General features: G+C 47.2%; 1 protein-coding gene across 2 annotated transcripts in view; it reads right to left on the bottom strand.

Moving 5' to 3' along the window:
* Window positions 1–10,443: 10,443 nt before the first annotated feature.
* The window catches only part of LOC146812759 (tyrosine-protein phosphatase non-receptor type 6-like), a 370,963-nt gene continuing 354,866 nt past the window's right edge, over window positions 10,444–26,540 (bottom strand). For both annotated transcript variants that reach the window (XM_085619857.1, XM_085619859.1), the window contains one exon: window positions 10,444–12,218. The gene's annotated coding sequence lies outside the window, so the exon portion shown is untranslated. The remainder of the gene's footprint in view (window positions 12,219–26,540) is intronic.

The following is a 26,540-nucleotide window of genomic DNA, read 5'->3' as shown; positions in this document are numbered from 1 at the left end:
GCCTCCTGTCGCATGTCTCCTCTACCTCACCACGCTGTGTGTCTGTGGCTGTAGAGCTGGGCGAACTCCGCCTCCTGTTGCAGGTCTCCAGCACGGACATGCTGCTCACACTTGATGCGGCCTCACTGCCCTCCTCCCCTCCCAAGTTGCTGCCACTAAATGTCCCTGACTGTAAGTGTTCCACTGCAGTGGTCACCTGGCCTAAGGCCTTCACTACATCCCCACAGTAATGCCCGAGGTCCACCTGCAGTGACATGGAGCGGCGGGACAAAACTGCAGTGCTGTTGCAGAGCTTTGTGATGGCCCTGATAGATGCAGTAGTACGGAGCAAGTTCTGCCGATGCCTCCTGCGCTCGCTGTGTTGTCCTGCTAGGATGGCACGGGTGAGCTCCTGTAGGTTCTTATTGATGTCCCGATTGCCCTCAGCCACAACTGTGGTCATGTGCCGCACAGCGTCTGTCAGAGTGCACATCTGTTTTGCCTGTTTGGAGATGTTGAGGTTCATTGTTCCCATGTGTCTCCCCTGCAGGCGCTGAACACGCAGCATCTGGGCCTCTACACCACCATAGATGTTCCTTGGCTGTTCGGGGCGCTCTGTAATGCTGCGCATGGACCTGCGCCGCTGTATGACTTGGCCACGTGCTGGTGGTGGGGCTGGCGGTGTGACACGTGTCTGGCTGGGGACACTTGTGGGTGCTGGTCTCGGCTCTGTATCCATCACCTGCAGGGAGGGGACATGTGCCCTGCGTCTTGGTGGTGTTGTCGGTGGTGGTGGTGGTGGTGGCATTGTCGCTGGTGGTGGTGGTGGTGGTATTTTCAGTGGTGGTGGTGTGGATTGACCTTCCTGCGGAGTCTCTCCATCGGTATCTGCCAGTGTCTCGGAGATGATGAGGCACTCACTGTCATCAGAGTCCACCGGAGATGCATCTGTGTGTGAAACAGTGCATTGTTAGTTTATTTTGTTACTACATCTGTTTGTCATTCCGCATTTATTTCCTACAATAAATTACATATTTAGACACACTGTTGGGCCTGTACTGCTGATCTCATTTATTGTGCATTGGTGATCATACATGCACTCTTGGCTAACAGGACTACAACTCCCATGATGCAATACTAATGTGAGGGTATATGTGTTATGCACTTCTCCCTGCACACTGTGATTGACCTGGGGGGATGGGCATGGGTATACAATACGCAGCGTATAGGCGCAGGCATGCATCTTACCTTGTTCTGTGGTTGCTGCGCCGGAGGTGTCCATCTGGGTTACTCCGACGACTGCCTCTGGCTCAATGGTCCTCTCAACGAGGCAGTGTTGGCAGGTACTCTGGATGGCCCCCCTCCTGTGCCAGCTGCTTCCTTGACCCTTTCGGCAATGCGCTCCTTTGCCCTCTTCCTGAGGTCATACCACCTCTTCTTAAGGTCGTCGATGCTGCGGTGCGTCACTCTGACAGCATTCACCCTCTCCCTAATGCGAAGCCATATCTTCCGCTTCTCGGCTTCGGGCACCTTGAGTGACAGCTTCCCAAACTTGCTGCTCACCCCCTCGATCAAATGCTCAAGTTCCCTGTCAGAGAACTTTCTCTTCCTCTTCCTGGGCGTGTTTGATGTAGCAGGTGCATTCTTGTCCATCCTGGATGAAGGTAGTCTGGATGGGTTCTAAGGGTGAAGTCTCTTGGCTCAGCTTGTATGCTCTGCCTCCTCCTGTGAGCTCCTCAGGGCAGTGAATGAGGGATGGGCTGTATGACTTCCTGGTTGTGATGTCATCAGCCCGCTTCTAGTGCGACCCGTTTTTAGCGAATTCGCTATTTCCGAATTCGCAAATACCGAATTCGGTAATAACGAATTCGGAAATTGCTATTCTTTATTTCAAGGAATCGCTATTGTGTTTTCCGTTAGTTTTAGCGATTTTTAAGGCAACGCTAAGTTTTACCGAATCTGTACATGCATCCTGGAAAGCGATTCCTTATTTGCGATTCCTTATTTATGGCTAATAAGGACTCGCTTTTCGGAATTTTGATGCATGTGCACCAAAATGCTTTATTTACAGGTGAGGAGAGAGAAAGACGGAGCGGGCGTGGGAGTGAGGGCACAGTGAAGGGGCGCTCACACAAGGAAGTATAAGCAGAACGACAAGAGTGGATGGACGGTGCTGAAGAGGAAGGCCGTGGCGCGTGACGTGCACATGGGGATGCGGAGAGATGAAAGGATTGGTGTCTCACACACCAAGAGTGCACAAGGCAGCGTTGTGAAAGGGGGGGGTGATTGTGTGATGTCTGGACGCACAGGCACAACACTCAGGTGCTCTGCAGGGGGCCTGCGTGGCGTAGAGGCACAGTTTTTATATTGTATGTAAGCCATGGCATGCAATGCACACATCTTGGGAAGATTTTCTAGTTACGCTTTTTTGGCCTCGGCCGTTTTACAGACACCCGTCCTCCTTTCATCCATCTTTAAGCACTAAGGGCCATATGTAGGAAGCCAAATACCGGTCGGTAACGGCCGAAATTCGGTAAATATCCCGTTACCGACCGGTATTGAGGCACTTGGGATGTAGGTGGCAAATTTCTGGATTCGGTATTTACCGAATCGGAATTGTTAGACATCGGTAAAATACCGATTCGGTAAATACCGAATCCAGAAATGCTATGTAGGGGGCACTCAAGTGAGTGCATAATTGGTGTCTGGATTCGTTGTTTACCACCAACTACAAGTTGATGGTAAATGACGAATACCTTTAAAAAAGCACTTTTGTGCAATTTGTGAAGTGCCATGTGGCAGACATACATGCCCTTAGGGCATGTATGTGCGCCACATGTGCACACATGCACGAATCAGGGGTGCAACAGGGTGTCAATGTGACACCCTGCCACCCATGATAATGCCTCCCCTATTACCGATTCGGTATTTACCGAATCGGTAATAGTAACTGGCTTCCCATTCATTCCTATGGGCCTACAGGCCCATAGGAATCAATGGGAAGGGATGCATTATTACCGATTCGGTAAATACCGATTCATAAATACCGATATTTACCGAATCGGTAATGATTACCGATTAATTACCTACATACCAAATACCGAATCGGTAAAATTCGGTATTTATGAATCGGTAAATGTTATGCTACCTACATATGGCCCAGAGTGAGATTGCACCCAGTGGGTGAGCAGGCAGAGGTAGTGAGGAGGGGAGACATCATTTACCACACAGTCTTTAAAACGACCAGCCTGTACAACAAGGTTACAAATGCACAAAAAGCATTTGCAATGCAATAGGTCTCGCAGTAGTGAAAGTTTGAGCTACTGGCGTTGCAGCTAATAATGCAACGTCAATAGCTCAAACATTCAGTAATGTGAGACCTATTGCATTGCAAATGCAAAGGTGTGGTTGTGTGTGTGGTTGTGTGTGTTTGTGTGTGGTTGTGTGTGTGTGTGGTTGTGGTTGTGTGTGTGTTTGTGTGTGTGGTTGTTTGTGTGGTTGCGTGTGGTTGCGTGTGTGGTTGTGTGTGTGTGGTTGTGTGTGTGGTTGTGTGAGTGTGGTTGTGTGTGGTTGTGTGTGTGGTTGTGTGTGTGGTGTGGTTGTGTGTGTGGTTGTGTGTGTGTGGTTGTATGTGTGGTTGTGTATGTGGTTGTGTGTGTGGTTGTGTATGTGGTTGTGTGTGTGGTTGTGTGTGTGTGTGGTTGTGTGTGTGGGTATTTGTGTGGTTGTGTGTGCGTGGTTGTGTGTGCGTGGTTGTGTATGTGCATGGTTGTGTGGTTGAGTGTGTGGTTGTGTGTGTGTGCTTGTGTATGTGTGTAATTGTGTGTGGGTGTGGTTGTGTGGGTGTGGTTGAGTGTGTGTGTGGTTGTATGTGTGGTTGTATGTGTGGTTGTGTGTGTGGTTGTGTGTGTGGTTGTTTGTGGTTGTGTGTGGTTGTGTGTGTGGTTGTGGTGGTTATGTGTGTGTGTGTGGTGGTTATGTGTGTGGTTGTGTGTGTGGTTGTGTGTGTGGTTGTGGGTGTGTGTTTGTGTTGTGTGTGTGGTTGTGTGTGTGTGTGTGGTTTTGTGTGTGGTTGTGTGTGTGGTTGTGGGTGTGTGGTTGTGTGATTACACATCACATAATTACACAGTATTCAATACAACATAAATACACTCCACATACCACTCAGTACTACATAATTGCATGCCACATAATTACTCTCTACTTAATGCAATATAAATACACTCCACACAATACCACTCTGTGCCACATAATAACACAACACATAATTACACTGTACTCAATGCAACATAAATACACACCTTTCACTCAAGTTCGTGCTATATAAAAAAACAAAAAAAAAACAATTGCAATGCAATGGGTCTCACATTACTGAATCTTTGAGCTGCTATTGGTGTTGCATTATTATTAGCAATGCCAACAGCTCAAACTTTAATAATGCGAGACCTATTGCATTGAAAATGCTTGTTATTCCTTACCTCCATTTACCTCTATACAATTCTTAAACCCTAAAATCCCAATTTCCTTCCTTTACCTCTGCCCACCCCTAAACCCTAAAATCATCCTTACCTCCCTTTATTTCTACGCGCACATAAAATAAATGATGTTATTTACAAAAATACTTACCGATGTGATAAGTACAGTGAGACAAATGCAGAATACTTACCTGTGCTGAAAATGGATACTAGTAATGGATGCATGGTAAAGGCTGGTTCCATGTTTTATATTCTGTTAAATGTGTGTTATATTAAGTTTTTTTAATTCAATTTAGTCATATTCTTTCAGACTATGTAATATTCATTTCTATATGTAATACTAATTTCAAAGTAAATCAACATAAGTTCATTGCAAGCCATATTCATTTGAACAGGAGTCATATTCATTTAAACATGGCTTGTGTTCATTTCGATGTGTGCTTATTAATTACAAAGCATGCTTCATTTAGCTCAAATAGTTTCATATTCATTTCATAAAATGCTATATTCATTTTGTTTCAAAGTCTTTTTATTGAGTTTGTAACATTACATAGCAGAATATTGTAATGACAAGTACATTATATAGGCCAAGAGTTACAGATATCCTCTAGATACATTCAGCTTGTTGCCAAGGTCTTAGCACCATACTTGACCGTACTGAAGTATCCCGGTCTACTCTTTTAGCATTATGCATTGCATCATTCGTCAGGCTGCCTTGCTATGGGACCTTTGCCACACAACACCTGTGTGTCCAATCTCAACTTGAAGCCCTAAAAGGAGCAAATCTACAATAGTCTATAGAAAAAACAAGTACGTGACGGTGTCATTGGGTGATGGATGGGGCCTCTGCCTTTTTCCAGGCTGCAGCAATAGCCATTTTGGCGGCTCCCAGGCACAGCCACATGATGAAGCGGCAGGATCAGGTCTTGGATCCCCAAGAGAGTGTGGTCAATGATTTCCAGGATGGGGTACCCTAGTATCAGTTTAATCTGTGACAGAATGGTTGAATAGAGGGGCAGTCCCACCAGATGTGACAGAAATCTCCCAAGAGCCCACATCCCCTTCAGCACCTATCCGTAGAGTTAGGGAATATTTTAAGCAATTTCTGGGCATGCCAGTACCAGTCATACATAATTTTATAATGAGCCTCTCTCATGTGCATAGAGCGGATGTCTTTGGCTATATTTTTGCATATTCGGCTCCATTGTTTCTCCTCTAGTGGCCTAGAAAGGGTAGCATCCCAGAATGTCCTGTGTCTCGGTGTCGAGTGTGGGCTCAGCGCACTAATGAGGGAGTACAGAAAGGAAATAGTCCCCTTAGTGGATGCGCCTGATTGTGCGAATTTCTCTATCGGGAGCAGGTCTCTGGTCGCGGCCAGCCGTACCTGGGGATGTTGTACCCAATGTTTGAGCTGTTTGTAGTGGAAGCCCTCTGTGGATTGTAACTGGAATGTTTTGGTGCACTCTTCAAGGGACAAGAGTTCCCAGTGTTTGTAATAGTGGAAGCTCACAAGGCAGCCCCCTACTCTCCATTGTTTAAAGGGACCATCTTGTAATGCTGGAGGGAACTCTAGGTTGAAATGAATGGGAGTGTATGGCGAGGGGAAGGTTGTAAGGGACAATGTTTTTGTGAGAAATTCCCAAAAACGCAAAGTAGTTGCTGTGGGGGTGCTGACGTAAGTGTTTGGGGGTCTACGCTGCTTCTTTAGCCATAAAAGATCCCAGATGGTCCTGCCTGTTATTTGACAGTCCATGTGGAGCCAGTGTTTTTCAGATTCCCTAAGGGACCATCCCATCAGCAAACGGAGCTGGGCAGCCCTATAATATCCCCGGAAGTCTGGGAGGGCTAAGCCTCCCTCTTCCCTCGATCTGGTCAAAACTCAGTAAGAAAATCGTGCTCTTTGACCCTGCCATATAAACTTAGTAATCAATTTTTTCAGAGCTGTAAACAGTTCATTGTCCACTGGGATTGGAAGGCCCTGAAAGAGGTAGAGTAGCCTGGGGAGGACATTCATCTTAATTGCATTGATCCTCCCAATCCAGAAGAAAAAGGCAGTTCTCCACCAGTTTAGATCCACTTTAATTTGCCGCAGCAAAGGTGGTTAGTTGGCTTTACAGAGGCCAGCAAGTTTTGGCGTGAGCTTGACCCCCAGGTACGTGATGTCTTTGCATGTACAGCAGAAAGGGGAAGCCTCCTTTATTCGGCACAGTACTTCACCCGGCAGGGTTAAGTTGAGCACGAATGATTTAGAGAGGCTCACCTTAAAGCCGGAGACTACTTTGAAGTGGTCAAGCTCTGAATGAATGTCAGGGAGCGAGCCCAGTGGGTCGGTGACGGGAAGTAGGACATCATCCGCAAAGAGGGAAATCTTATGGTCGTCAGTACCAAATGTGACCCATCTTATATTTGGGTTTGCCCTGATCCACTCTGCCAGTGGCTCGATGCTGAGAGCAAAGAGTATGGGGGAGAGAGGGCAGCCCTGCCTTGTTCCCCTTTAGAGTGTAAAAGAGTCGGAGGCCACCCCGTTTACAAGGACTTGAGAACGGGGAGAGTGATAATTGGCCCGCACCATGCCTATGAAGGTCTCACCAAAGCCGAATCGTCTGAGTGTTCGCAGGAGAAAAGGCCAATCCACCCGATCGAAAACCTTCTCCGCGTCCAGCGAGAGGAGGGCCGCAGGAATGCCCTTTTTAGTACCTTCTCTATGATGTGAGTTATTCTTTGAAGATTGTCGTGGGTCTGCCGTCCCTTAATGAACCCCTACTGATTGGGATCAATCAGAGCAGGGAGAAGATTTTCAAGACGGTTGGCCAGTATTTTAGAGTATAGTTTTGAACCTAGATTTACGAGAGCTTTGGGCCTGTATGAGGCGCAGGGCTTGGTGTCCTTCCCAGGTTTGGGAATAACGATGACCAACGCCTCCCCCATGGAATCTGTCACCCGTTGAGAACTGGCTATTTCGTTAAAAAGGGACACCAGGTGAGGAGTCAGCTCGGGAGCAAAGGTACAATAGATTTGAGCATTTAGCCCGTCTGGGCCGGGGGCCTTCTGTAGCTTTAAAGCATCTATCGCTTTCTGAACCTCTTCCCCGATGAAGGGGTGACTAAGTTCTACGTTAGAGTGGGCAGAAATCTGAGGCAGGTTGAGAGGTGCCAGGTAGCTCTCCTGGGCCTGGGGTTCTAGGGAATTGGCTGTGTAGAGAGTGCGATAAAAATTTCTAAAGGCATTTGCTTTACCCTCCTCATCAAGATGGGATACGCCCGCGTCGTCCACTATTTTCTTGATATATTATTTTTCTTGTTTCGCCCGCAGCTGCCGCACCAGGAGGGTACCTATTTTGTTGCTGCTTTCGTAGCCACGCGTCTGGAGCCTTAGAATAGATTTCTCTGCCCTATTAGTGTATATGGCCTTTAGTGTACCTTTTAGAGACATGACCTTGCGGAGAGTTTGGGTCGACGGATGCTCCTGGTGTGCTTTTTCTGCACTTTGTAGTTCCCCTTCTAACAGAAGCCTCTCCTCCCTCTGCTGGTTTCTAAGGGGGTTGCTAACTCTATGCACTAGCTCCTAATAACCGACTTAAAGGCGTCCCAGTTGTTAGCGTACGATGTCAGGGCAGGGTCATTGTTATTAAAATACTCAGTGATTGCTTTCTTGAGTTCGTCTCTGAGGAGTCTATCGCTGCAGAGGCAGTTGGGGAAGTACCATCTTCTGTGTTTCGACCGTGAGGCTGGCCAAGTTAGGACTACCTCTAGGGGGCATGATCTGAGAGGCAAACCGAGTGTAACCTAGTTTCCAAAATTGTATGAAGAAGGGATTGGCTGAGAAAGATGTGGTCTATTCAAGAGTAGGTTCTATGAGAATGGTAGAAAAAATAATAGTCCCATGTTGTGGGGTGTGTTTCCCTCCATGCATCTAGTAGGCCAAAACGCTGAAGGGAAGTTGTAAGGGTCTTGCTGAATGTAACACCTGTAGTACTGTGTGGTTGCGTTGTGTCTAATGTAAGGTCCCAAATTAAGTTGAAGTCCCCCAGCAGTAAAATGTCCCCTGATGCAATCCCTTCTAGCGTAGTTAAAAATGCCTCCAGGAAATCTAGTTGCCCTGAGTTAGGTGCATATATCGTAGCAATGGTGCATTTTTGGCCCCTGAGCTCCTCCTGGACCATCAGAAAGCGCCCTGCTGTGTCTGTTTTAGTAGCTTGGTGATTAAAGGGGACGAGGTGTGGAAAAGAAGAGCCACACCATTTTGTTTCGTGGGGGCCGAGGATCGAAAAATCTGCGGGTAACGTTTATGTTTCTGTGCCGAACCTCTTCACTTTTCTTTAAACGGGTTTCCTGTAGTGCGGCTATCATAATCTGATGATCAGTTAAAAATTTCCATAGGCTCTGGCTCTTTTTAGGGGAGTTAAGACCCCTGATGTTTGAGGAAATACAGTTAACTGTCATTTGTCATTTTATGCCCCCCCCCCCCCTTCCGTAACGTCTCCCTTAAACTTCCCCTGGCCAAAACATCTCTCCACACCTCCCCCCACTCGCGGCTCCGTTAGAGTCATCCATTGTATGAGCACCATGATACAAAAAACCTGGAACAAACATAAACAATAACTGTGAGTTGTGGGGACTTCCATCCCAGAGGAAGGTCACAGCGTGTTGAACTCCAGGAGCGGGTCTTATTCTGCTCCCAGGAACCCCTTTACCTATTAGATAGGGCACTTGTGTGTTGGCTTTGTAGCGAGATCAATAACCCTTAAACCTTCATTTTAACAGGAGCAAAAAAAGAAAATAAATGCAGTGAGTCTATCTGAGCAGGGGTCTCGGCGCTCTTCAATTCTTCCTTATCTCCTGGGGGCTTCTTAGATGAAGGGATGGCAGGGGGGGGGGGGGTCCGTGCCCACTGCCACCAGGAATTATGGAGGTTGGGGTATTTTTCGGCTACCCCCTATACTCCCTCATATCTGATCTGATTGAGATGCCGGCGCCATCTTGAGGTCAGACATTTGAAATGGACGGCCCGACACCCAGTTCTACTGTCCAGATGATGAGATGCTCGGGGGTAGGGGGGGAATCAGTGCTAGCCACCTTTCCTTGTTGAGCAGATTGGGGATTGCCTTCTGTGCCTTAGGTTCCCCTATGCCCTACTGCTTGCTGTGGGGCGCCGGCGCCATCTTAAAGTCAGGCACCAGGAAGGGAATGCCAGGTGCCCAGTCTGTCTTCCCCAGCCCTTTGAACTGCTCCTGGGAGCCCCGCTACCGGCCGGGGGGGCCCAGATGTTTGCCTCCTGCTAGCAGTAGCCCACAGTCTTCACCGCACTGGCCTCCCCTCTCGGTAAATGCCGGGGCCGGGTCCGCCGCGTTGCGCAGGGGAAGTTTGCCGACCATGGGGACAGACTCCTGTGTTACCCCCAGCGAGAACCGTGTGGGCGGTGCCCCGCTCACCTCCGGTTCTGCTCGCTGTCTCCACCATTAGAACGGGACGTCAGAGGGCCTCTCCCACTATTACCGGTGCAGACCACTGGCCTCCGCCATCCTAGGTTGCTCGGCGACACCCCAGAAGCCTCTCGTCTGGCCCACGGCTCCGACCATCTACCAGCATCTGGAGACTCACAACCGCAGTTCAGTGCCTCCGCAGCCCTTGTCGTTGCGTAGGCTGGGTCCGGTGCCAGGTATTGTGCCCTTTTTAACTACTTTTGCGGGGCCTGGGACGGAGCTGTTCGGAATCACGTTCGAGCGGCTATGATGGTTGGCCACGCCCCCGTCATATCTATTTTGATGTGGCCATATTAATTTCAACAGGTGTCATATTCATTTTAAAGTGGTTCATATTCATCTTAACATGTGTCATATTTCTTTCAATGAATGTCATATTCATTTCAATAGACACGGGTCAGAATCATTTTACCATGGGTCACATCCATTTCAACATAGGTCATATTAATTTCAAAGCGTGAAATATTCATTTTGATGTATATCATATTAATTTCAAAGCATAAAGTATTCATTTGACAAGTTTCATTTTATTGTCAGTATTGGTCATATTCATTTTTAGGCATTTTGAATCAATTTCAATGGGGCTCATAGTCATTTCAATGCATGTCCTATTCATATTACCATATAGCATATGTCTCATGCAAAATAATAAATGTTACATTAATTTAAATATCCATTTCAACACATATAATCATGTCAAGGAATATCAAATTACTTTCAAAGCAAGATGTATTAATTTTCATAAATGTCATTTTCATTTTGATGTTACTCATATTAATTTTAAAACATGTCAAATTCATTTCAATGGACCTCATATTAGTTTCAACTAATTTCATATTCATTTTAACATGCTTTAGATTTTTTTCAATCAATGTTATATTTATTTCAATAGATTTTATATTCATATTAACACTTTCCATATTCATTTTAAGATGCAACGTATCCATTTTAACATATATCATATTCATTTAAATAAGTATCATATTAATTTCAATGCATGCCATATTAATTTTGACAAATGTCATGAGAATTTTAGCTTTGTTCATACTCACTGTAAGGCATGTCAAATTCTGTTCAATGGGGCTTATATTAATTCAATACAAGCCATATTCATTTGAAATCATCTATTAATTTCTGTATATCTCATATTCATTGCAATCTAGGTAATATTCATTTCAACTCAATTTATATTAATTGCAACATGTGTTATGTTCATTTCAGTTTATGTTATCACAATTTCAATATGCATTATATTCTTTTCAGAATATAACATATTCATTTCAGTAACTTATATTCATTTAAATCAGTCATATTCATTTTAATTTATGTCATATTCCTCTTGGCAAATGTCAGTCATTTCAAGGAATGTCCCATCCTTTTTGAAGCATATTGAATTTGTTTCACTGATTGCTATATTGTTTATAGTGAGGGCCATATTAATTAAAGTTTCATTGAAAGTATATTTCAATATATCTCTTATTTAATTCAGAGTGTATGTTATTCATATTAATCACTAAGTAGTATATTCACTCTGCCAGGTTTCATATTTATTTTGGTTCAGATCAGATTCACTCTGCCAGGTATCGTATTTCCCTTGAGAGATATTAGATTCATTCTGGTGTGTTTCATAATCATTTTGCAGCACAATCTGCATCTCAAAAGGTGTCGTATATAGGGATCTGTCATTTTGATGTGAACGGCTTCCCATAGTATCGATCCCTCATTCAGGGGCAGACTGTAAATATTCTGACAATGGTGCAACCAGTATGGAAATGGCAAGCATGAAAAACGTTGTGGAATGACAAAGAGAGCCACACTGGCTGTAAATCTTGACAGACAGAAAAAACAACGGTTGCCACCAGTGGAATGAATAAACTGGCCAGCCATTGGTTCACGCTCAACAGGTCACATGACTTGGTGATCATAGTTGGGAGCTGCAAGGAGAGTACCATGCAAGGCTCGAAGTCCACAATCGGTCACTGTGAAGCCCACTGTTATCAGGAGGTCCAACCAGAATGAGGGCCTCGGACCGAAAGGGGAAGAAGCATTGCAGAGGGTGCCAGGGATTCTTAGGGAGCCAGAAGCGCCCTAAGTGGGATGGGTACAGTGCATGGGCCTTCTCCTGGGGAGAGTGGGGATGCAGCAGGTTTCCTGGCGTAGTTGCTTAGCCAAGAGAAGGAAGTGTGCACCAGCAGTATCTGACCAAGAGGCTTGATACCAGAGAGGAAACACCCAATAGTACTCCAATACTCCAGAGGCCAGGGCGACTCCTTCACGCCAAGCTGAAAGAAGAGTGGGAGAGGAGAGCCATTACTAATGTGTTTAGGACCAGTATTCAACAGTCCCAATTGGATTACGCAAAGTTGCTTAACCTGGTAGCTCCAGCAAAAATATGAAACTACTTTCAGAGTATTCAAAACACACCAGCCCGGCTGATTAGTAAAATTCCCAGATGACATCACATCTCACCTGTGCCGAATGAGTTGCGTTGGCTCTCCATTCAGAAAATGGTTATTTTTAAAGCAATGGAGATAGTCCACATAACAATTTATCAGAACCCTCCAGATTTTTTGTCTGCTAAATCTACCTGGGTAAGGTCAGACATCTACGTTCCAATGCACCGGATCTTCTTGCTATACCAAATTTAAGGTGACCATGCCTTCTCTGTTACAGCGGCAAAGACTTGGAATGTTTTATCAGTTTCTTTGCAACAACATTCATCTCTAATTCGCATTAGGAATCTTCGGAAAGCTCATCTATTTTACCAGTAGTTATGTTGTAGTGCTTCAGGAAATCTAGGTTCGATTTTTTTGCTTTCAGATGTTATTGTTGGTCCTTTAGCGAAATGAAACTTCGATACGGGTGCAAATAACAAATACTATATAGCATAACATAATATCCACATTCAAAAGCCAACTATCAGACTATTTTGTCATGCAAGTGGAAGTTTTGCTTGAAGTGTCTGGATATGATTTTTTAAACTCAACAATTGGTGGGAAGGAGAAGATTCAGTATATATTCTTAAAACAAAACAAATCAAGCACACTCTACACATTCTAGTATACTCTGCAGAAACCCCTGATGGTGCACAATAGATGGGGAGATTTGGCCTCTGAGAATCATATATCCCCTTTAGTCATAACTTTATCTTTCTTTCTCTTTTCTCCAAATCAGCGTCATCATGTGGAGATCAGTAATTGAATTTTTTAGGAGACCACACACCTTACGTTCTGTTTTTTTTGCATTATTTCCTCGTCAGTGATCCTTTTTGGTTCTCCTGCTTCAGCCTGGTTCCTGCCTCCACTTTGCTGCCTGTCTGGGGGGACTACAAGTCCCAGGATTCCTGCTCTCCCAGGAGGGAGGAGCGTGCCTGACATCTCATGCTAAAAAGCGCTCCAGACTCCCGCAGCGCAGGTCGCTGCTTCAGCCAGGTTCCTGCCGACACTTTGCTGCCTGTCTGGGGGGACTCCAAGTCCCAGGATTCTGCTCTACCAGCAGGGAGGAGCGTGCCTGACATCTCGCGCTAAAATGCGCTCACTGCGAGATGAGCGCGGGCCACGCCTGGGCGAAGCCCGGGCCAAGGGCGGGCCCGTCCTTGCCCGGAAGAGGCAGGGCAGGGCCACCCCCTTTTATCTGGTCTACAGACTATGGACTGTGTCACTACCTATTTGGTCACACCCTGTCAGGTACTGTTCAATTGTGCAGCTACCCTGCCTAATTAGGACTCCAAACATTGAACTCATTGACCTAATATATCTTATGGTTGTGTTTGCATGTGAGGGAATTAAGTTTAACTTCTGTCTACTGTTAACATTGAGTCCCTGTATATTCTTAGCTTGGTTGGACGGTCCTTAATACTTAAAAAGCGTAGCGCCTTTAAGAATGGGGAAAAGAAAAACCATGGAGGGAAGTGGAGGTGGGGTTGGAGGGGGAAGCATCGGGAAGGATAATAAGAGGAAAAAGGCCAGGAAGACGCAGAAACAGAAACACCCAGGCAGTAACTGCATCCTGGATCAGATAGACAAACTTATTAGTGAGTGTGAGGACATTTTAGAGGGTGATATATCCACACAGACTGATAGTATTGATTAATCCCAATGCCCCGCGCACTCTTCCAACCGCAGCCCAGGACGTCAGCCAATTATTCCAGACATGTTCCATAAGCCTGCTAGGGGAGGAAGCCCTGCAATCCAATTGGATAAAACTTCAGATATGGGGGAGGGAAGTCAGGTTCCCAGCAAGCTCATATGTGATAACTTTCAATTGTTGGCAGCTGATATCACCTGTACCAATAAGTTTTCTCCCCTAGCAGATTCACTTGAGTGTGTTAGGGTGGACACCCAGTTGAGCACTTCTCCCTCTAGTCTTTCCACCGAACCCCAGGAAATGTATCATCTTATTACACCCTTAGGTTGGAAGTAGTGTCTACGCGAACAATGATTGAGGGTCTAGCGTCTATGGTTAAACTCTTATTACAAAAGGACTCTGCTCATCCAGAGATTATAAATCCCAATTCAAGACAATCATCCCAATCTAGCCAGGTAAATCACCCCACATGCAAGGCAGATACTGCAGACAAGGGCTCCTGTAATAAGGTTTCCAACCGCTCTGTCTCTCCTGTCACATCTCAAAAGAAAGCGACCCCTCTTGTGTGGCCAAATTGCCCAAATGAGACTAGTTTAAACCCGGCCCCAGCACGAACCTGCATCAGACCCTCCCCTTTGTCCAGGACAAGAAATCTCCTACATAGTCCTCATCAGCGAAGGGTTAATTTGCCCACTTCCAACCCGTTTCAGGCTTCTACAATCTATATGGTTAATGTACCTAAATACGATGATAGAAACGGCAAGGAAAGCGCAGATTCCCTGACCAGCAAAGCAATACATTGGATTTGTTATGTTAGGGGATGCCATTCAGTCATTTGCGAAGATATCATCAGAGCACATAGACTTACTTCCCGAGTCCATCCACTAGATTGTATTGAGCTCACATTAAAGGGACAAGCCCTCGCTGAAAGTCTCCTTGCCCTGGAATTTCGTACATTCTCTCCAGATAACTCTTCCATCCAGTTCAGACGTTTTCCACCCATTAACTCTTATGAGGGTTCGCCTGGGCAACCACCCTCTTGCAGGATCCTCTTCCTTGGAGGCTAATGATTGACTGCTGAACAAGTTTCGAAATCATCTGGGACCTCAGGTCATTTCTCCATCGTGTAGAGAATCCCCCCTCATATTTCTTTTCCAACTCAGCTCCCATGTATCACTTGCGATCTGGCTCCAAGAAATATATTGACAAAGTCTCCTTTGCAGAAAGGGTCAGGGGTCTCTCTCTAGTGGCGATCTACCTAATACCCCTGAGGGACAAGGACCAGGCTTTAATTTCTCATCTGGGTTATCTATGATGTCTTGGAATACAGCTGGGTTGAGGACAAAGGTCACATCTCCAGATTGGCACACCTTTATCAAGTATTTTGACATCTGTCTTTTACAGGAAACCTGGACGGTGGATCCTTTCTACCGCACAGGCTACCTAAATTATCATATACCAGCTACTAGTGGGGGAAAGGTCCACCCTCAGGAGGTTTATTAATCTCGGTTTGTCAAGCTATCAGCTTTGATGTACAGGTACTCCAGTCTCAGAGCAAGGATATTCTTATAATTAGGTTGAAGTGGGGCCAGCAAAAGAGAGTTGACATCTACAATGTTTACGCGAGGGGGACGAATGGGAAAAAGTCAGAAGTTATAGCAGCTCTCGACTTTTAAATAGACCAGTGTGAGAAGTTGGCCTGGTATATGCTGGTCACTAGTTAAAGTGGCCACCTTGCACCAGTACAATTCGACTCATATGGTGGATAGGTTTAAGACAACCTTTTAAAGAAAGCTATCCTAGTGGTAGCTGTGGAGAGCAGCCTTCAGGCTAAGTCTCAGAGGAATGTAAAGCAGCTTGTTTTACCTTATAATCTCTTGAATCACTAAATGAAAGGACACCACACAGGTATATATATAAAATATATATGTATTTATTACTAGACACACTCTACTAATCTCTTTATGAGAAAAAAAGAGGTATAAGAAGAATGAAGAACGACTTGAGAAGGGAGAAGGCCTAAGGTCTTCAGAAGCGCTGGGGCCTCACCAATCCACCCAAGGCAGGTAAGTAAAGGACCCTCGGGAGACGCATGCAGTGGGAGAACACAGCTGTGGATCCCAATAGACTTCAATGGAGCAAGTCGCGGTTGGAATTTTAAAGTTTTAGGATACTTCGGGAGAGTCTACAAGCAAGTCACTTACAGGGTAAGTAGTTCTAGAGCCAACACGCACAGGAGCACCGGAGTACTCTAATTACCTCACCCAGGGAAGCCGGGTGCATAGGTGTCTTTTGGTGTTGGGTCGCGGCGTCGTTTTCAATGGGAGCCAAAGTAGACTTGCTGCTTGTGAAGACAGGAGAAGTGTCTGGTGGAACCCAAGGCTAGATTCTGAAGAAAGAAGACCTGAAAGCAGAGGAGACAGTGTTCAAAGTCACTAGCCAGTGACCCGGAGCCAGGAAGCTGGATGCCTACAGTAGTCGGGTGATTTCAGGTGATCACGGGTGTCTTGACTCTTCAGCCACGAGATCCAGGAGGCGTCGACAATGACCAGGAGCTGGATTCGGAGTGTACCACAAAGTCTACAGCTTACTGAGGTGTCGGCAACCGGATTGGAGCCAACAAGCCTTGGCAACAGCAAGTCTCTTGGAAAGTGAAGAAAGTCAGCGGTGCAGACCAGCAAGGTCTGAGGGACTCACCCAGCAAGGGTAAGTCAGGGCAGGCCTGGAGCAACCAGGGGAGCACTTTGGTTCTGTAGAAAAGTCTTTAGGGGACCCACAAGCCAACCGGCAAGGGATCGCGAAGACGCCTCGGGAGGAATCACTCACCAGGAGACCACGGTCACTCGGAACGAGGTAGGCCTCAGATCTTCAGAGGAAATCCTGCTGGAGGCTTGGACCACAAGTGGTCCAAAGCACAAGTTCATAGAACGTCGTGAAGGGGTTGCACTTGACAATAGTGCACGGTACCCGGGTATTGCTGTTCCTCGTCACTCGTGGGGTCCACTCGCCTCAGCTTCGCTGGGGACTCACAATGGCCGTCGAGAAGTCAGGAAATCTACTTCCAGGGCTGCAGGGACTTCGGACTCCGGTGGGAGCAGGGAAAGTGTGCGACCGTTGATGCAAAGGTTTGGTGCCTGCCGAGCAGGGGAGTCACTCCTTGACTCCAAGGGAGATTCTTCAGTCTTCCAAAGGTAGTGGAACGTCGAAGGTCCAGGATTCTTCTTCAGAGTGTCGTCCAGGGATATCTAGTTTGCAATGGCAAGGGTTCCCTAACTTATACTACAAGGAAGGGAGGGACTAGCTCTATGACCACTCCTATGGGAGGGTCAGGGGAGTGGGTGACTACACCCACTTCCCTTTGTCCAGTTTCACGCCAGAGCAGGGGCTGGTAGCCCCTGAACCGGTTTGAGCTGGCATATGCACAGAGGAGCCTACTGCTCCCCCAGTGCAGGACTTCAAAGCACTCTAGGAGTGCACCCATCCAGCCCCAATACAATAAATCCTGTCTGGAAGGTGGTTACACCTCCCTGTGACAGGATGCCTATTGTTGGGCCTCCTCCACTGCGAGTTTCGGTCAGCAGCAGGAGGGCAGCCCAGTGTCTGTGCTGGTGGCATCCATTTTGTGATGCCAGGACTTTTTAGGATTCTACCGTGTTTCCACAGTGGGTACATGTCTATCCCTCTAGAAGGGTGAGATCATACTCCCACACCAGTTACTGGTGTGGGGGTATGATTCCAAAGCGTTTGACACCAAACACGACATGTTTTGAAGCAGCCATCCCAAAGTTAGCATTTACCGCTAGGTTATAATGCACTTAAGAGTATATGGTTTAACCGCATCCACAAACAGCTACAGATAATGGACTCTGAGAGCTGCAGAGAGGCCCTGCTCAGGCAGAGGCACCCCCTCACATGGAAACCAAGCACCCTGCCCTCAGGGTTGATAGGGCTTGCCTTAGGGGTGACTGATAGGTTTATATGTGTGTGTAAGGTGAGATATAGGGAACCTATACCTTAGTGAGGAGTGCTAACACTACCTCACCCAGGCTGCAGTAGCAGGCCTGTGGTGTCAGATTTAGTCTGCTTCCCAGGGGTGGCATAATACATGATTCGGCCCCTGGTAGGCCTGTGAAGTACCTATGCCCTTGGTACCTAAGGTACCACATACTAGGGGCTCATAAGGTACCACAGTATCCAATCACTTGTGCATCTAATATGCACTCCAAGTTGTTTAGAGAGAACAGAGAGGCTGGGGCCCTGATTAGCAGGGCCCCAGCCAGACTATAGCCAGAAACCAGTGTAAACATCAGAAAAAAAGTGGGGGCAACATAAGTGCAGATCCTACTCTCCTACACAACCCCCCCCCCCCCCCAACGCAGGGACACTAAACTAACCTTGACCAGTTGAGTCTTCGTGTTCTAAGTGGAAATACCTTGAGAGTCCATCTGCATTGGCATGTTGGGTCCCAGGTCTATGTTCCACTGTATAGTCCATCCCCTGTAGGGAAATGGACCACCTTAAACGTTTTGGGTTTTCACCTTTCATCTGTTTAGGCCGTAGGAGGGGCTTGTGGTCAGTCTGAACTATGAAGTGAGTGCCAAACAAGTATGGCCACAGCTTCTTCAGGGCCCACACCACAGCAAAGGCCTCCCTCTCTATAGCTGACCAACGTTTCTCTCTAGGGGTCAGCCTTCTGCTAATAAAAGCTACTGGCTGGTCTTGACCTTCATCATTCAGTTGAGACAGTACAGCTCCCACACCAGGCTCAGAAGCATCTGTTTGGACAAAGAACTTTTTGGTGTAGTCTGGACTCTGTAAGATGGGGGCAGTGCACATGGCCTGCTTTAGGTCTTCAAATGCCTTTTGACAGCAAGCTGTCCATTCAACCTTTTTTGGCATTTTCTTTGAGATAAGATCATTTAAGGGGGTCACTATAGATCCATATCCCTTAACAAACCTCGTATAGTACCCAGTCAGGCTCAAAAAGGCTCTCACCTGTGTCTGGGTGGTTGGAGCAACCCATTCCATGATGGTTTGGATTTTGCTCTGTGGAGGCTGAACAAGGTGGCCCAGGCACTCAACCGGACTCTACCCTATCTGGCACTTAGTGGCCTTGATAGTGAGGCCTGCTTTTTGCAGAGCCTCCAAAACATTTCTGAGGTAGACCAGGTGATCCTGCCAGGAGGAACTAAAGACAGCAATATCATCTGGATAAGCTGAGCAATAAGTTTCCATACCTGTCAGAACTTTGTTCAACAACCTCTGAAAAGTGGCAGGTGCATTCTTTAAACCAAAGGGCATCACCACAAAGTGGTAGTGCCCACCAGGGGTTGAGAATGCTGTTTTGGCCTTGGCATCCTCAGCTAACCGGATCTGCCAGTAGCCAGCTGTTAGGTCAAATGTACTCAGATACTTGGCTGAGGCCAAAGTATCAATCAGTTCATCTGCCCTGGGAATTGGATAGGCATCAGTCCTGGTGACTGCATTGAGGCCTCTGTAGTCTACACAAAACCTCATTTCTTTCTTACCACCCTGGGTATGAGGTTTGGGTACTAGGACTACTGGACTAGCCCAAGGGCTATCTGAATCACACCTAGTTCCAACATTTTCTGGACTTCAGTCCTGATACAGTCCCTGACATGGTCAGGTTGCCTGTAGATTTTACTCTTGACAGGCAGACTGTCTCCAGTGTCCAACCCATGGGTGCACCAGGAAGTCTGACTAGGGGTCAGGCTAAACATATGTCTAAACTGTTGCAAAACTTGTCTGCATTCAGTTTTCTGATGATCAGTGAGGCTGCTTGCCAAAGCAACACCATCTACTGACCCATCATCAGGGTTCTGGGAGAGCAGGTCAGGGAGAGGGTCACTCTCCTCCTCCTGTTCCTCATCAGTTGCCATGAGCAAGCCCATGTCAGCCCTGTCAACATATGGTTTCAATCTGTTGACATGGAGCACCCTAAGGGGGCTCCTGGGAGTTCCAAGATCCACCAAGTAGGTGAATTCTCCCTTTTCTCAACAATTGTATGGGGGCCACTCCACTTGTCTTGGAGAGCTGCTGGGGCCACAGGCTCCAACACCCACACTTTCTATCCTGGCTGGTACACAGTCAGCACAGCCTTTCGTTCATGCCAAGTTTTTGTAGTTCTTGTCTGGCCTCCAGGTTTTTAGTTGCCCTCTTCATGTATTCGGCCATCCTGGAGCGGAGACCAAGTACATAGTCCATCACATTCTGTTTGGGAGGTTTGAGAGGTAACTCCCAGCCCTCCTTCACCAAACATAATGGACCTCTTACAGGATGCCCAAATAGAAGTTCAGAGGGGCTGTAACCAACCCCCTTCTGTGGAACCTCTCTGTATGCAAACAGAAGGCAGGGAAGTAAAAGGTCCCATTTTCGCCTAAGTTTTTCTGGGAGGCCTTTAATCATTCCCTTTAGGGTTTTGTTGAAATGTTCAACTAACCCATTGCATTGTGGGTGATAGGGAGTAGTGAATTTATAATTTACACCACACTCCTTCCACATTGCTTTCAGATGTCCTGACATGAAGTTGGTACCTCTGTCAGATATGACCTCCTTTGGGAAACCCACTCTGGACAAAACTCCAATGAGTGGTCCTCAGGGGAATTGAATCTGGGTACCTGGTGGCATGATCCACTACCACCAGGATAAACCTGTGCCCAGATGCTGTTGAAAGGTCAAGGGGACCAACAATGTCAATCCCTACCCTTTCAAAGGGTACCCACACCACAGGTAGTGGTATCAGGGGGGGCCTTTGTTGTGCCACCTGACTTGCCACTGGCTTGGCAAGTGACACAGGAGCGACAAAACTCCTTGGTGTCCTCTGACATATGTGGCCAATAAAAATGTGAAACAAGCCTGTCCCAGGTCTTGTTTTGGCCTAAGTGACCTGCTAAAGGGATATCATGTGCTAGGGTCAAGAGGAACCCCCTAAACTTCTGAGGTATTACCAACCTCCTGGTGGCTCCAGGGGTTGGATCTCTAGCCTCAGAATATAGGAGTCCCTCATCTCAATAAACTTTATGGGACCCACTAGCACTCGCCTCAGCAGCAGCCTGCTGTCTGAGGGGTTCAAGAGAGGGGCAGCACTGTTGCTCCTTGCTCAGATCTTCCCTATAAGGGCACCCTGCCCCCAAGAACTCAACCTGACCAGGCTCAAGTTCCTCTGGGGCCGTTTGTTCTTCAGGCTCTGCTTCTCCTCCCTCAGGAGGGGAATCTGAGATCTGAGACAGAGGGGAAGGCACAGCCTTAACCCTACTGCTCCTCCTCTTGGGTAGCATCTGGTCCATAGTTTCAGGATCCAGAGCTGGTTCAGCTTTATGCATTTTGGCCTGTGACCTGGTCACAGCAAATACCTCTGCAGGTATGCCCAACATCTCAGCATGAGTCCATAACTCTACTTCAGACCAGGCTGAAGTCTCTAGATCATTGCCCAATAGACATTTGACAGGGAGGTCTGCACTGAATACTACCTTCTTGAGGCCAGTTACCCCTCCCCAGGAGAAATTCACAACTGCCAGACTATGGTTGGTCCTGACGTTGTTTGCATTGGTAATCTGGTACATTTCACCCAGGATGATCTGCCCAGGGTCCACAAGATCCTCTGCCACCATGGTTACACTAGCACCTGTGTCCCTGAATGCCAAAGCCTGTTTGCCATTTATTACAGGCTGCTGTTTGTATTTGCCCAGTTTACTGGGGCTCACTAGGAAGGACATATCAACGTCTCCATCACAGATCAGCAATGCCTGAGTGGGTACTCTGACTAGGCCAGAGTCCACTTCAGAACCCAGGGTCAACACTACTATACCCTTATTCTGATTACCACCTCCACCAGTAGCTGTACTAGGGGGAACAGTTGCCTTAGGGGCAGGAGTGGTGGTGGTTTGGTCTTTGGACTTGTTACAGTCAGAAGTCCAGTGCCCTTTCTGTTTACAGAATTTGCACCAGGGCTTCTTTTGGCTTTTTCCTTTGTTAGACTGTGAATCCCCACCAGATGCAGATTTTTGGGGCCCTTGTGAAGACTTCTGGTCTTTTGACTTATCCCCACCTTTCTCAGAGCCTTTAGGATCCTGCTTCTTAGTGTCACCCCCTTGGTTCTGGGTTTTCTGCCTCACCCTGGTTCTGGCCCATTTGTCTGCCTTCTTTCGCAATTCTTGGGGAGAGTTCAGATCAGAGTCCACCAGGTACTGATGCAACAACTGGTTTTGGCAATTATTAAGGATCTGTTCTCTCATCATAAGATTATACAATCCCTTATAATCAGTAACTCTACTACCAGCCAGCCAACCCTCCTGAGCCTTGGTTGCACAATCTACAAAGTCAGTCCAGTCCTGATTCTGTGCTTTCTGGGTGTCTCTGAACTTCAACCTGTACTGTTCAGTGGTTAAGCCAAACCCATCTATTAATGCACTCTTCAGGACTTCATAATCATCAGCATCCTCTTCTCTAACAGTGAGGAGCTTGTCTCTACCTTTATCAGAAAAAGAGAGCCACAAGATTGCTGCCCACTGTTTCTGGGGGACCTGTTGTACTCTACAGGCCCTCTCCATAGCAGTTATCCATTTGTGGATATCATCCCCACTTTGGTAGGGAGGAACAACCTTGGACAGGTTCCTATGGTCTGGAATGTAATCTCTGACTCTAGGGACACTGTTGCTGCCACCAGGGGGTTCTAACCCCTCTTTTCTAGAAGCTCTCTGGAGCTCAAAGGCTTCTCTATCTAATGGCAACTGCTTGGCCTTGAGGGCAACTCTTGCTTCCTCATACTGCAGCAGTTTGTACATTCTTTCAGAGGAGGTCTCTCTTCTAGGAAGGTATAAGTTCCTCTGCTGGACAGATTCCCTGCCAGAGTGATATGAGTGGTCAGATTCCCTTGAAGGGGACCTATGCCTCTCTTCCACTCTGTCAGTTCTCTTAGGGAGAATTCCTCTGTCCTTTTCAGATCCCTGTGGATCTGGCCCTTCAACCACAGAGTCCAGGTCATCTTGATTTTCATCATCTGACCCAGAGACTATAGCTGACCCACCCCCTGATTCAGACCCCTTAACTCCTAGAGCTAATTAAAGATCATCTGCTGTCAGCAGATCTATCAGGTGAAGTGTGGAGGGACTCTGTCCTATCCTCAGGTGCCTTGCAGCACACATGGCTTTCAAGTCAAAGAAAGTCATGTCCTTATACTGAGGCTGGGTGGACCCACTGGTTCCAACACTTAAGGACATTCTAGAGTTGTGCAGTGCTGTACTACCTACACTAGTTTGTGGTCTGATCCTAGCTTGAGCTGTAGCAAGGGTGTGCAATCTCTTCACACACAGCTCTAAGGTCAGTAGAACTTGGTGATACTAAGCTTGACTTTATATGTACCTTGAGTACCTATAGGGGTTTTCAGTTAGTAATTCAAATAGAGATTTTCTGGTAAAACAATGGCAAGCTGTAATCCCACACGCTGCCCACCAATGTGAGAAGTTGGCCTGGTATATGCTGGTCACTAGTTAAAGTGGCCACCTTGCACCAGTACAATTCGACTCTTATGGTAGATAGGTTTAAGACAACCTTTTAAAGAAAGCTATCCTAGTGGTAGCTGTGGAGAGCAGCCTTCAGGCTAAGTCTCAGAGGAATGTAAAGCAGCTTGTTTTACCTTATAATCTCTTAAATCACTAAATGAAAGGACACCACACAGGTATATATATAAAATATATATGTATTTATTACTAGACACACTCTACTAATCTCTTTATGAGATTAGAAGTCAAGGACATATGCACAAATCAACATTTCACAACAAATTAACCACTTACATGGCTGGGGCCCTAGGGGTGTACCAGACCATATACTAAAAAAGAGGTATAAGAAGAATGACTTGAGAAGGGAGAAGGCCTAAGGTCTTCAGAAGCGCTGGGGCCTCACCAATCCACCCAAGGCAGGTAAGTAAAGGACCCACGGGAGACGCATGCAGTGTGAGAACACAGCCGCGGATCCCAAAAGACTTCAATGGAGCAAGTCGCGGTTGGAATTTTAAAGTTTTAGGATACTTCGGGAGAGTCTACAAGCAAGTCACTTACAGGGTAAGTAGTTCTAGAGCCAACACGCACAGGAGCACCGGAGTACTCGAGTTACCTTACCTAGGGAAGCCGGGTGCATAGGTGTCTTTTGGTGTCGGGTCGTGGCGTTGTTTTCAATGGGAGTCAAAGAAGACTTGCTGCTTGTGAAGACAGGAATAGTGTCCGGTGGAATCCAAGGCTGGATTCTGAAGAAAGAAGACCTGAAAGCAGAGGAGACAGTGTTCAAAGTCACTAGCCAGTGACCCGGGGCCAGGAAGCTGGATGCCCACAGTAGTCGGGTGATTTCAGGTGATCACGGGTGTTTTGACTCTTCAGCCATGAGGTCCAGGAGGTGTCGACGACGACCAGGAGCTGGATTCGGAGTGTCCCACGAAGTCTGCAACTTACTGAGGTGTCAGCAACCGGATTGGAGCCAACAAGCCTTGGCAACAGCAAGTCTCGTGGAAAGTGAAGAAAGTCAGCGGTGCAGACCAGCAAGGTCTGAGGGACTCACCCAGCGAGGGTAAGCCAGGGCAGGCCTGGAGCAACCAGGGGAGCCCTTTGGTTCTGTAGAAAAGTCTTCAGGGGACCCACAAGCCAACCGGCAAGGGATCACAAAGACGCCTCGGGAGGAATCACTCACCAGGAGCCCACGGTCACTCGGGACGAGGTAGGCCTCTGATCTTCGGAGGAAATCCTGCTGGAGGCTTGGACCACACGTGGTCCAAAGCACAAGTTTCTCTTTTCTCCAAATCAGCGTCATTATGTGGAGATCAGTAATTGAATTTTTTAGAGGAGACCACACATCTTACGTTCTGTTTTTTTGGCATTATTTCCTCTTCAGTGATCCTTTTTGCTTCTCCTGCTTCAGCCCGGTTCCTGCCGCCACTTTGCTGCCTGTCTGGAGGGACTCCAAGTCCCAGGATTCCTGCTCTCCCAGGAGGGAGGAGCGTGCCTGACATCTCACGCTAAAAAGCGCTCCAGACTCCCGCAGCGCAGGTTGGTGCTTCAGCCAGGTTCCTGCCGACACTTTGCTGCCTGTCTGGGGGGACTCCAAGTCCCAGGACTCCTGCTCTCCCAGCAGGGAGGAGTGTGTCTGACATCTCGCGCTATAATGCGCTCGCTGCGAGTCGAGCGCGGGCCATGCCTGGGTGAAGCCCGGGCCAAGGGCGGGCCCGACCTTGCCCGGAAGAGGCAGTGCAGGGCCACCCCCTTTCATCTGGTCTACAGACTATGGACTGTGTCACTACCTATTTGGTCACACCCTGTCAGGTACTGTTCAACTGTGCAGCTACCCTGCCTAATTAGGACTCCAAACATTGAACTCATTGACCTAATATATCTTATGGTTGTGTTTGCATGTGAGGGAATTAAGTTTAACTTCTGTCTACTGTTAACATTGAGTCCCTGTATACTCTTGGCTTGGTTGGACGGTCCTTAATTCTTAAAAAACGTAGCGCCTTTAAGAATGGGGAAACGGAAACCCATGGCGGGAAGTGGAGGTGGGGTTGGAGGGGGAAGCATCGGGAAGGATAATAAGAGGAAAAAGGCCAGGAAGATGCAGAAACAGAAACACCCAGGCAGTAACTGCATCCTGGATCAGATAGACAAAATTATTAGTGAGTGTGAGGACATTTTAGAGGGTGATATATCCACACAGGCTGATAGTATTGATTAATCCCAACGTCCCGCGCACTCTTCCAACCGCAGCCCAGGACGTCAGCCAATTATTCCAGCCATGTTCCATAAGCCTGCTAGAGGAGGAAGCCCTGCAATCCAATTGGATGAAACTTCAGACATGGGGAAGGGAAGTCAGGTTCCCAGCAAGCTCATATGTGATAACTTTCAATTGTTGGGAGCTGATATCACCTGTACCAATAGGTTTTCTCCCCTAGCAGATTCACTTGAGTGTGTTAGAGTGGACACCCAGTTGAGCACTTCCCCTCACTGCCCCCCAGACCCCCCCATTCACCTAGCACACAGTTAGGCACTAGTCTTTCCACCGAACCCCAGGAAATGTATCATCTTATTACACCCTTAGGTTGGAAGTAATGTCTATGCGAACAATGATTGAGGGTCTAATGTCTATGGTCAAACTCTTATTACAAAAGGACTCTGCTCATCCAGAGATTATAAATCCCAATTCAAGACAGTCATCCCAATCTAGCCAGGTATATCACCCCACACGCAAGGCAGATACTGCAGACAAGGGCTCCTGTAATAAGGTTTCCAATCGCTCCGTCTCTCCTGTCACATCTCAAAAGAAAGCGACCCCTCTTGTGTGGCCAAATCGCCCAAATGAGACTAGTTTAAACAGGCACCAGCGTGAACCTGCATCAGACCCTCCCCTTTGCCCAGGACAGAAAATCTCCCACATAGTCCTCATCAGCGAAGGATTAATTTGCCCAGTCCCAACCTGTTTCAGGCTTCTACAATCTATATGTTTAATGTACCTAAACA

Source organism: Triturus cristatus, chromosome 7 (assembly GCF_964204655.1).
Source record: "Triturus cristatus chromosome 7, aTriCri1.1, whole genome shotgun sequence".
Classification (NCBI taxonomy): domain Eukaryota; kingdom Metazoa; phylum Chordata; class Amphibia; order Caudata; family Salamandridae; genus Triturus; species Triturus cristatus.
Note: the sequence above shows the minus strand (reverse complement) of the source record. Positions and strands in the feature narration are given on the sequence as shown.